At 37.1% G+C, this 11898-nt stretch overlaps 1 protein-coding gene across 2 annotated transcripts in view; it reads left to right on the top strand.

Annotated features, from left to right (window-relative positions):
- Positions 1-829: 829 nt before the first annotated feature.
- The window catches only part of LRP6 (low density lipoprotein receptor-related protein 6), a 109097-nt gene continuing 98028 nt past the window's right edge, over positions 830-11898 (top strand). Inside the window, exon 1 of one of the 2 annotated variants that reach the window (XM_010575302.1) lies at positions 830-1221. The gene's annotated coding sequence lies outside the window, so the exon portion shown is untranslated. The remainder of the gene's footprint in view (positions 1222-11898) is intronic. The other variant, XM_010575303.1, reaches the window with a different exon arrangement.

Genomic DNA, 11898 nt, shown 5'->3' with positions numbered 1-11898 from the left:
TATTACAGTTAAGAAACTATATGTTTTCATGGTTACTACTTTTCGTTGGTCATCTTGGGTGTTGTGTGTGAAAAATACACGGACTGTGCAAACTGATAGAGTAAGCAAATAAAGCATATAAAATAAATGCTTTGTGTTAGAAAACTAAACAGGAGTGATATAGCTGAGTTTGAAAGAACTTTGTGTTGTCCATTCCTGTAGATTTATTTTTCTCCCTATCTCTTCATACCAACATCAACACTCTAAAACATTAATCTCATGCTGTGCAATGAATTTTGTATTTGTATGTATTATATGTAAAATGTCCAAGATATATAATTTTGGAGCGTATCAACACACAGGTGACTTTCATAGCTTGACATGAATTATAATTGTATAGAAGTGGGGTGTATATTACTAAATTCTAGCAAAAAAAACCCCAACTTTGCTCAGATGGGCCAGCACTGAGTGCTTAGAAAACTGCTTTTTATCCTTGTCTTTTCAGATTCTTATTTAAGCATCCTTCTCTACAGAACAGTGTCATTTGGGCACTTCAAACCTCCATTTTCTTTCTTCTCTCCCTTCTTTAATCTTACTTTAATAATGCACAACCCAGAATAATGAGCTGCCCATTACAAAGTTACCATCCTGAGTTGTAGCACTGTTAAAAGGCTTCGAGTTGGTGCTTTTCAGTCAAACTTCAAAATGTCCCCATACTTTTTATTTTTTAAAAATTTCTTACATCAGTAGTTATGGCCTGATGCACCATCATAGTGCAAGTTACACTTAATATGAGTGGTGTTAATGCATCTGTCTGTCCCCCCACCCCTTATTTCTCCCATTTAAAGCTGCCCCACTGTTGCTGTATGCGAACCGACGTGATCTGCGACTGGTGGATGCTGCAAATGGGAAGGAGAATGCCACGGTGATTGTGGGTGGCTTAGAGGACGCTGCAGCAGTGGACTTCGTGTTTGTAAAGGGGTTGATATACTGGAGTGATGTAAGTGAAGAAGCCATTAAACGAACAGAATTCAATAAATCTGGGAGTGTACAAAATGTGGTCATTTCTGGACTTCTGTCACCTGATGGGCTGGCATGTGACTGGCTGGGAGAGAAATTATACTGGACAGATTCTGAAACAAATCGGATTGAGGTTTCTAATTTAGACGGATCACTGAGAAAAGTTTTGTTTTGGCAAGAATTGGATCAACCCAGAGCGATTGCCTTAGATCCTGCAAGAGGGTAAGTCTTTCTTAAAACAAAATATTTACAAATATTACAATTTCTGTTACTTCTTATTGAATGATTTTAAATAAGTGATGGTACTGTTATCGAAGTTATTGTAAGCCATTTTGTATTATTTGCTTCTAATCCTATTAGTGTGATTTAAAAACAATTTGCACTTCTGAAACTGCATTCATATTGGTTTGTGAACTAGGATTCATCAGACTTTTAAAAAAGTACTAGAAGATGAACAGAAATGGATAAGTTCTAATGTAAAACTTGATTTAATCTGCTTGAAGGGCCATCAGCTGCCTGTGGACAGGCTTGTGCCTCTCTGCACTGTCAAATAACAGAAGTTTTTTGAGCTTTGTTCATTGTTGATATTCATGCTTTATTGAAACAGCCAAAGAAATGAGAGATATCAATACACTGTATTAATAACAATTTGAGACATGTTTTAGCACTTTACTGGAAAATTTACAGAAGGGTTCCTCTCCCTGCTCTCAAGGGAACTTTTGTTTTAAAAAGTCCTGTGTTTTGGCTCAGCCCATTCTAGAATAGGTCTAAGTAGTCTCAGCTTTCATTTCGGTCCCTGGATGTGACTTATAGTATAATTTTTTTTTTGTTCTTGGGACAAAGCTGTGGTTGACAGAAACGCTAAATTCAATGGTGGTTTTGGTGATGTTACATAAATGGCTGGCTTGAGGTTACCCCGTAGGTAGTAATCTGTGATAACGTGACTGGCTCTCCTGAAGTGAAAGACTAATGGAATATCCTTGATGTTGTGTAATCTTTTGACTTTTTTTTAATCTGTAGTATAGATCTTATTTATACTATCTTTTTTTCCTGAACTAGCAAGAAAATTAATCTATTGTACTGCCATTTCCCATATTTTTTCAGTCAACTTTTTTGAGGGGAGAAATCAATGCATTGTTTCTTTGGAAAGATGAGGGCTGTTTTAGCTGCTTGCAGCTTCATTACATTGTAATTTGTTGAACTTGTATGTTTAGGTCTTTTCCTCCAAAAGAAGAAGAAAGTCTCTTTGTAAAACGGCTTCTTTCCTGAACTTTATAGAAATACCATATCTTGAATATTTTCTTCCACAGTTTCAATAGGCCTTTGACAATATATAAAGAGGAAAGATGTTTCTTTTGCATTACTTGTATTTCTAGCTTTGGAAATAACAAAAGGATGGATTTATGCTTTTCCTATCTCTTTACAACTTATAAATTGGAGCCAATGATAGCATTAGTTTTATTTTATTAGATTCTAAAAACATTTAAGAATGCAAGAAAAGAGGTAATGCTCATGGCCTCTTCCACCCACCATGCCAAAACTGAGAGAGAAAGGAGAGGAAAAACACAATCAAAGTGGTTTTTTGATTTGGCTTGTAACCACAGAGACTGAGATTCTTGTTAGTTAGGAATAATGTGCTGTTGTCAAGCCAGTTGGTTCTTTTTAAGAAGAGTATTTGTATTTTCTGAATACGTACAGTAATATGCTCAGTGATCAAAACTAGATGATTGCATATTCTTGCACTCTTTCATAATACTTTACACGACGAGGAAACTGCGAGAAGAAAAATGAAATAGATCAAAGGTAAAGTGAACTCATAACTTTTTCCATATTGATGATCTGTTGAAGCAGTGGGAGTAAACACTTCAATATGCCTAGATTTAAAACAAAACAGCTCAAACAAAAACCCAAACACCACCACCCCCTTTCCCCAAAACAAACAAAAAAATCCCAACCAAACCAAAAAAAAACTCCAACAGCAGTAATTGAAGGACAAAATATTTTTTTCTTCTAAATCTTTGTAGAGGTCACTTTGTAAGTTGTTCTATGAAAGGTATGTTTTAGGAAGGTAATACGGTAATATATCCACTTTCTGTCTTACCATATTGCAGTTGCAAAAATTGTAATTCTCATGGAATTTTATGACAGAAAGCCTCTCAGCTTTCAATAAATCTTGTTACATTTCAGAATGGCCTCCAAAGCTTGAAACATAGGTGGAAGGGTGGCATCAGCACAGGGATGTAAATAGAAATAAAATAAAATAAAAAAAATCCCCAGACTGTTCTTGTATGCATGCTTCTTTCACTAATATTTACGGTTTTTTAGCCCCGTAAATGTCTTTTGGTTTCACACTGTTGCCTGGCAGACAGTGGTAAGGATAAGCCATAAAAGGATCTAAGAACTGTTAATAAAATCTGAGACTTGGAATAGCAAAAACCCCTCTCATTTTCCTGCAGTCTAATCTATCTCCTGTTATGCTCAGTTGATTGTTATTCCAGATACAGTTTTATAAACTCTTGTAATTCATGTAAAGAAATGATTTAGCAGCAGAATTTACACTAAGGTCATCATTACCCACAAGTTCAAATTTTCATTAAAGTATGTTTGTCAAATGCGGTTGATTTAAAGTAGCGTACATCAAGTATTTCACGATCAAGTTGATTTAAGTACCAAACTACTCATCTGTTCTGTGCTTGTGTGTACATGTATATTTATTATATGTATCTATCTTACTGAAAGTATGAGAATGCCTACTTTGAAATGAAATGTTAAGAACAGTATAAGCTAGCACAAATATGTAGTTATGAATAATGCATTTTCTTGGCAGTGTCCCATGTAGAAAAAATTAAATGTTTCACCAACGCTCTGGTCTTTTTAGCAACCTATCTGCTGTAGGATACTCAGCGGTTGTTCTCTGAAGGTCACTAGCCAGTGCTGTTGTGATAGTTCAGAGGAATATGATTGAACTCTTTCAGAGCATGTTACAGCAACAGTAGAGGCGATTAAAGAATAACTGGTTTGGGTAGCCTTTGCTACTGCTGCCAAAACCATCTGTTAATTGTGTGTGAGGTTATAGGTGTAAATGAAATACTGGAGCAGAAGTTAGACTTGGTTCCTGCGTCTGTTATCGATAATGAGAAATGCAATACACTTACTAATGGAAAATATTTCTCAGTTGGTAACTGAGACACAGCAGCAAAGTCTAATTTTTACTCCGGTATTTTTGTCTAGGAAGCCATCAGGATCTAAAAGTCTAGACTCCTCTTACTGGTCATGTCCTACGTACATTTTGAGGTTTGAGCTTCTCATTTCTCACGTTCATACGCTACAACTTACTTTACTTTTTTTCTATTTTAGTTATCTTGATACTCAATAAAATATTGTGTGTGTACTAGGAGAGAGGAGAAGGGACCTCAGATGAAGAGGAAGGGAATGGGCTGCTTGTGCAGCGTTCTTTTGAAGTGAGCCAGGGGGTTTCAGGGCAGTTTCAGGAAGACTTCTCATTCCTAGTCATCCTTTCTGAAACTGTTTATTCCTGACCTGTGTTAAACATGTGACCCTCTTAATAAGATCAGCAGCTGGGTATAATACATACTGCGACACTTCAATGTTGACTTTTTGCCAGGGGAAAACCAGGTGTTAGACCACCAAGTGCAGGAAAGCACCAGATTTAGGAACTGCTCACATGAAAGTTGAGCAAGTGGAAAAGAGGTTTTTCTGCTTCAGCACTCAAGATGGGGAAAAAAAAAAAAAGGCAGGCATATTTATTCAGATTCCTGAGCAAGTGCTGCTTGAAAAGGCAGTATTGTATATTTGTACTGCTGTTTTCTTGTTATATTTTTTAATTTGTACAGCCCTTTTGTCCTCAGGGAAGAGGCTTCATGATCATTGTTACAGTTCCCCCAAAATTACCCTTTAGACAACTTGATCGGCTTTCTTCCTAAGAAGCACTATCAAAATGAACTGGCTTTTCTCACTTCTAGATCTGTTGTTCACCACAAAGAGAATTTTAAGTGCCTCCTAGAAGTGCTGACTAATTGCTTACTTTTCAGGACATGTGTTAAATCAAGTGACTCTATAGAGTTACCTTAATTGTTAAACTCTTGTAAAGCTTTCAGGTTGTAAAGGTTTTCAGTTAATGAATGGAATTAGAGTACAAAGAGCTACAACACTTTTTATGACAGCTGAAGTTGATTTCTGGATGAAGTACTTTGCATGTTGGGGAAAATCTTCAGATTTAACATGTACCCCTCCCCCAGCAGGCTTCTCATCCCACCCCCCCTCCCCACCCCCCGTGCAAAACATTTGCAGGGAATACATACACTTTCTTTCTTTATGGACCTACTTCTTTTGTTTCTTTCAAAGTTGGAAACTTGTATCTGAGTGTGTCAAGCACAAAAGCAATTGTAGTACAAGCTTTACATCTGCACATCATAAAAAAAGATTCATGGGAACTGGTAGTATTTGTTGCTGAGTGGTAGATGTTATACAGCAATGTAAGGAAAGAAAAATGGACAGTTCTAATAAGTTACAGTATCTTTGATTTGGGGAAAAACATTTTAAAAATGAAAAAAATTCAGAATTTCTTTGTAAATTCACCTGTTCAGTGAAGTTTTTTGTTTGCATGCAAGTCAGTATTACATAAAATGGCACCTTAGATATAAATTTCCCCAAATAATGCAAATAACTGAAGGCTTTGCTTCATAGCTTCTCTTGCTTGATGCCACCTCTCCCTTGAGCAGATTGCTTCTGGCTGAAAATCCTTCTACTGCTCCTTTGCTGATACTAACATATTTCACAGGCAGCAGATTAGTGCACTCAGCTAATCATTTGCTGCATAGGCTGGCCTGTGCATTAAGGAGTTAATTTTGAGGTTTTATAGGCATCTTATGTGCAAATGTTAAGCTGATATGAAATCTGCAGACTGCAGTGGTGTTGGCACATAGATTTATAAAGTGTATTTAATCTTTCTTCACCTAAGGAGGCTCTGTTGATCAGAAGATGTTGTTGGTTGCAAATACATCACTGAATTCTGGTAAGAGCTAGGATATTAAACAAGCCGAAAGGTATTTTTTGGTGACTTAAAGATAATGAAGCTAACACAAAAGATGGCAGTAGTATTGCACAGGTTGTCCTGATGACACTGCATCAGGAGTGGCCTGCTGTGGCTCTTGAGCTGCATGTAACTCTTGGAAGATCTAGAATGCATCACCAGTGTTGCTAGTAGCTGGATGATCCCAGGACAGGGACTGTTGGGTGACCTAAATCTCTAGGCGTGGGAGACTACAAATCAGAGAAGATTGCCTAGGCCAGGATTATACTGCATGATTCAAAACCCAATAGCATGCAAAGCAGTGCTTCATCCTGCAAGAGGCTGGCATGGAATCTGAAATGTCCTTGCTATCTTCTGCCTCAGAACTACTATAACTCCCTTTGCTTCTCAAGTATAAGGTGTTTGGGGTTTGGCTCTTGGTCCTATGAAGATCTTTGTGGCTTCTGGGAACAAGATCAGACACTATTCACTTACTGTAATAGCATTGAATATTAAGTCTAGGTTTTGGGGTTTTTTTGTTTTGTTTTAGTATCATTAACAGTCTGTTCATTTTGAAAGGTTCTTTCACAAAACTTTGCAAGGTTTGTTTGAGATTTGTCATGTATGGTTCATGTGATGATGGTTTCCAGTCCAATGCTAGGATATTTCCATGTGGCTAAAACTGTAAAGGTGTCATTTTATTGCACAGTTCAAAACGTTAATTTCATTCTCCTCTTCTCCTTTTGCCTCATCTGAAGGAGGAGGTGAAGGAAGGTAAGCAGAAAGTAACCAGAAACCCACATACTTAAAACAGAGTGAAGGCTTAGAGACGTGACCTCTCTTGTAAATCTTGCTGTGCTGGTTTAGATGTTACTGCCATTGACTGCCTATCCTCACCCTACTGCCAGAGGTGGCCAGGAACTCAGAAGAACATATTTGCTAATATGTTTTCTTTAATTTTCAGGCTTTTTACTTAGTTTTCCCTTTTGTGGAAGGAGGTGGGAGAGATTTGGCTTGTTAGAAATCAAACTAGACTGCACAGAATTTATTTGTGCAGGACAAACATTTTGCTTACAGGCTCAGGTATCTTAAAGTTGTAGATGCTTTTAGCTGTAGGCAAGATTGAAAATAGCCTTTCATCCCTACCTACTTCATTCAGCACTTGGGCAAGAAAACAAGATTGTGGACTGGATCAGTTAGTTGAGGGCTGTGCTTTCCTTTCTGCAACTTTCCTGTGAATAAGCTAGTAGCATCTTGAAACACTGTAGAGTTTGTCAAAACACTAAGTTCATTGTTTGTTTTTTTTCACTTTGTGTTTTCAGTTTTGGACTTGTTCTGGTAAAGCATGCGAATATGGTATGGTTGATAGCCTCTTGACAGTTTAAGGTGAAGAGGACGATTTGGCCTGTCCTTTAACGCGTACCTCAGTGCTGCAGTGATAAGGGTAATAAGAATTAGTAAACTTTATGTAACTTGCTGTAAAATATCAATGTATACTTCAGATAAATGCATGCAGTGTTTGTTTAATAAGTTAGAACTAAGTATTTAAACTGAGGTAGTAATTTCCGGTCTGCGTGAATAACCTCTGGTGATGAGTCTTTGGGCATGCTTCTGTTCATCTGCATTTTCAGTCCCTGCAATTATAACTTAGCATCTAAGTCTAGACTATGAAGACCTGTTGTATTTAAAAAAATAAATTGTAAACAAACAAGTTTTCACTAACAACATTTTGAATGAAGTTTTATGCTGAGTGAATGCAAGGAAAATTATTTTTAAAATCATTATTTTAGACTTCTGGTAAGCATTATTAGCTAGATGTTAATTAAAAAATGTTTGTTCACACACTTTAAAATTAAAATAATACTAACATCTTTTAATAAGCATTAAGGTGAACTTAAAGGGGCCATATTAATTTACAGCAGAGAGTTACAATCTGATACATTGTTAGTTCTGTATTCTTTCTTGAGAAGTTCAAAGTAGCATTGCTGTTAAGGAAGCAGAGTGGCCTTAAAGGAACATCCGTGCTATTTCTGGGGAAGGGTTCAGAGTAAAAAAAACCCAAACAAATAATCCTTCTCTCCCCCCAGATATAATTCATGTAGTTTAGGGGTGTTTGTCAGGAAATCATTACTTCAGAATCCACGACATCTAATAAGACTTGTAGGAGAGAGCTTTCGATTGCTCACTAACGCCATTGCAGCTGACTCAGCTTAATAATTGCAAATTTCTGCAAGAAATTATTTTTGTATTAGGGAAAAGTTTTGTTTGTAATCTCTTTACTATTTCAAGGCAGGATATTTTAGAGGGATTTTTTTTGGAAATGATGATGAGCCTTAGAGACAATGTGTGTTAAAGCAGATCTGCACCAGAAGAAATTTATTGGCAAAATTTGCCTTTAGTGAATACAGCTCACTGCAGTATAGTTAAACTTCCTTTGTTTGTCCTGTGACCATCATCTTCCCTTTCTAAATAAGCTTCCCTGTCAAAAATGCACTTTCTGCCATAAGCTAATACTTATTCTTGCTGCGATGTGTCGGCCAACACATTGTACACCCCACAGTGCATTTGCAGCAGAAATCTGTAATGTGGACTCAGCCTGAGTCGCAGTGGATAAGAGGAGTGTTGTAGTGTCTGGCCTTATCGTTATGAGTCTGCTTCTTCGTGGGCTTGTGGAGTGTGCAGATGGAAGGAGGAATGCTGGAGGAAAAAATCTTACATTTTCTTCATTTAAAATCTAGATAGGGTTGGTTGGTTGTGGGTTGGGTTGTCCCCCGTCCTCGTGTCCACCCCATGCCCACCCCCACCCGCCCCAGTGTTTTGCGGAGTGACTGAAATGTGTCCATTTTAGAGTTTAAAATTTGGTCCAAACTTCCAACCAAAGGTTTTGATCTGTGTTGTAGAAAATGGAGCAGAAAGTCACCTTTGTTCCTCTGGAGGAAATTGATCATTGGATTTATGTTGTTGACAAAAAAGATTGATTTATGGCTCATTTTTTGAAGAAAGCTGATAAGTCCACTTGCTAACATGATTTGAAACAGACCGATAATATTCTCTAAATAAACTATGGATTAAGTTTGTTTAAAAAATGCAAATCACAGCACTCAGCTGCATGGAAGTTCAGCATGATTAACAAAGAAAAAAGTCTATAGAAAACCATCTTTATTTGGCTGCATTCCTGGAAAAAATAAGACTATTCCTGTGGAGAATGAGTTTATTTCGGTACTGTCTTCTCTGTAGAGTGGTCAGATAAAATGTCACAGGATAATACATGGTACAGAGGACGTCAAGCAAATGTAGCTTTTACAGTGCAGCTAGTAAGAAAGGAGGACATACCAGAGACATAAATTGTGAGGTGACCTAATAAAATACCTAAATAAGTGTTTCTAGAACTTGTGCAGTGACCCCAGGACAGGAGACGATGGTTCATGTTACAGTCAGTGTGCCAGGGTTGTTAGTTGGGCCTGCATCTGAAGCTGTACAATTCTATGGTTTCAGGATCTGTGTATAAAAGACCTGAAAATGAGCTGAGCAAAGCAGAAGTTAGTGCTCTGCATTTTTGCTTGATGCTTGGAGAATTACTCCATTTTACTCTTTGTATTACTGTAGCCTCTCTGTCGAGTTTCTGGTCTGTCTGTTTCTTTGGTATGGGATGCCCCCTTCCAGGCTTTTTTTAAAACATCTAGTCCAGTTGTGGGTGTTTCATAATAAAAGAAATCAATAGAAAAACCTCAGCCTTATCTGTGGGAGCAAAGTCACTTCAGATGGGCCAGTGATGCTGTTTCACAGTAATACTCTAGATTTTAAATTGTGTGATTTAAATGCATGTGTGGGTGAGAATGTATATATAATATGTATTTGTTGTGTCTGTGTCTAGTTAGTTGCATCTTATACTTGAAACATGCTAATCATGTTGTACCTTAAAACCTAAAAACCAAACCAACCAATCCCCAAAATATCCCCTTCCCCCCAAAAAAACCCCAAACCAACCCAAACCCCCATAAATGTGGTAACCTTTTTTACTTGGTCTGATGAGTAGAAATATAAAGAATAGTAACACATTTTCTGGACCTTAATGCTTTAATTAGAATCCTTCTGACACTGCTTGCTTAAAAAAAAGAAAAAAATCAGCATCCATTCTGGGTCTCTGTCTTCCCCCCACCGCCTCATTTCTTTCCCCAGGGTTGTTTAACACATACTTTACATTTTCATTTCTCATGGGAACCTTGTCGTTTCTCACTTTTACATCTTAATTCCATGTTCAGCATAAAGTATTACTTGTATTAAGTTTTCTCTGTCACTTCAAGCAAGAAGTGGTATAGATAGGAGATTATGCAACTAAGAGCACTGTTAAGTCGGAGAGCTTTTTTTTCTAAATAAATCTATGCAAGTGTGAAATTTATTTTTCTTATTTAAAGGATAAGTATTATCTCTACTGTAACACGTTGTTAAAAATTATCCTAAAATTAAAGAAAGCTGTCTTGCAAATTAAGCTTGGTGATTCATTTGCTGTGTATTGTAGTGATGCATAGAAATATCTTCAATTCTCAAGTAGAAGGTTCTTTTCCTAAAAATACATTTCTTTGTTGTAGAATAAAACTGTATCTTATATCATCATCTAACTTTTAGGTTGAACTCTGGCAAACTTCTGAGTAAGCTGAAATTAAAAAAATGCTATTTTAATATATCTTTTTTATTTTCAGCATGCATTTTTCTTGTGTACATTTAAAAAAAATCTTTCTGTGAAGTACATATTTAGGTCTAGATATAAGCATAGTTAGTCTGAGGTAAAAATTAAGGGGGCGGAAATTGCTCAAGAGGTACACGTGGTTTATAAAGTAGTAGGCTCTGGTAGGTCTCAGACTGTAAGAAGATCCTGAATGAATGCTTTCAGATGTGTAAAACAAAACTTGCCAATTTCATACTGTAAACACTTGAAATAGGATGGGGCTTGAGCAGTTGGTAACAATCCAGAGTTGTCTGGGTTTATTGTGCATGTGTATGTGGGTAAACTGGTGCTTTACCTGATGATGAGCTCTTGCACAAATGTTCTATTAACTGTATAAAGTATGGGTTGTGTGTTAATTTTACTGTGCTTTCCTGATGAAACAACTTGTTGTTTTATTGCGATAGCCTGACACGCTATTTTAAACAGCATTTAATAATGTGCTTATTGTGGCCAGAAGTGATGGCTGGAGGTTCTGACTGAGAATTTCTGTTGGCCCCTAGACGTGCATAAAAGTAGTCGCTTGACTGAGAAGAAGGATTGCTGGATGTAGTGTTCAAGCCAGCACTCATTGTTGAGCTGGCAGGCACAGAACGGCTTGGCCAAGTAGTCAATAGCGAAACCAGAGATTTGTTTTAGTAAAGGTCTGATCACTGCTCATAACCACTAAAAGCTTTAGCATTAAATAAATTATATAGTCCTAATCAACGTTTTATAGCTACAAACCAAATTTGGATTTAAAGAGATGGATACTATGAAAGCATGAAAGTACAATGTGTTCTTGAGGTTTGACAGAAATTTGTTACTTAACTAGAGAAGAATTGTCTCTTTGAATAAAAATGTTCTTCTATTTCAAGGCAGAAATGAGACTCGGAAAACTGAGAGTTCCTAAACAGAGTTCTTTATTTTAGCCTCTTCAAAATTGTTGAAATCTCATCAGCTTATGTAACCAGAGCATTTTGCGTACTGTTTAGTAAGTAGCCAAAGGGCAGTCTTGTTGATAACCATGAAACATAAAGAGAGGCTCTTTGCTCCCGGTCCCAAGTTCCCTTGTCTGGGGCAGGTTCCCTGTAAACACTGGCCCATGGCCCTGTTGTTGCATGTTCTGTCTTCTCTGTAGCCCCCTTCATATAAAATGATGCTA

The sequence above is a fragment of the Haliaeetus leucocephalus genome, unplaced genomic scaffold, assembly GCF_000737465.1.
Source record: "Haliaeetus leucocephalus isolate CR32 unplaced genomic scaffold, Haliaeetus_leucocephalus-4.0 Scaffold473, whole genome shotgun sequence".
In the NCBI taxonomy this organism is placed as follows: domain Eukaryota; kingdom Metazoa; phylum Chordata; class Aves; order Accipitriformes; family Accipitridae; genus Haliaeetus; species Haliaeetus leucocephalus.
Note: the sequence above shows the minus strand (reverse complement) of the source record. Positions and strands in the feature narration are given on the sequence as shown.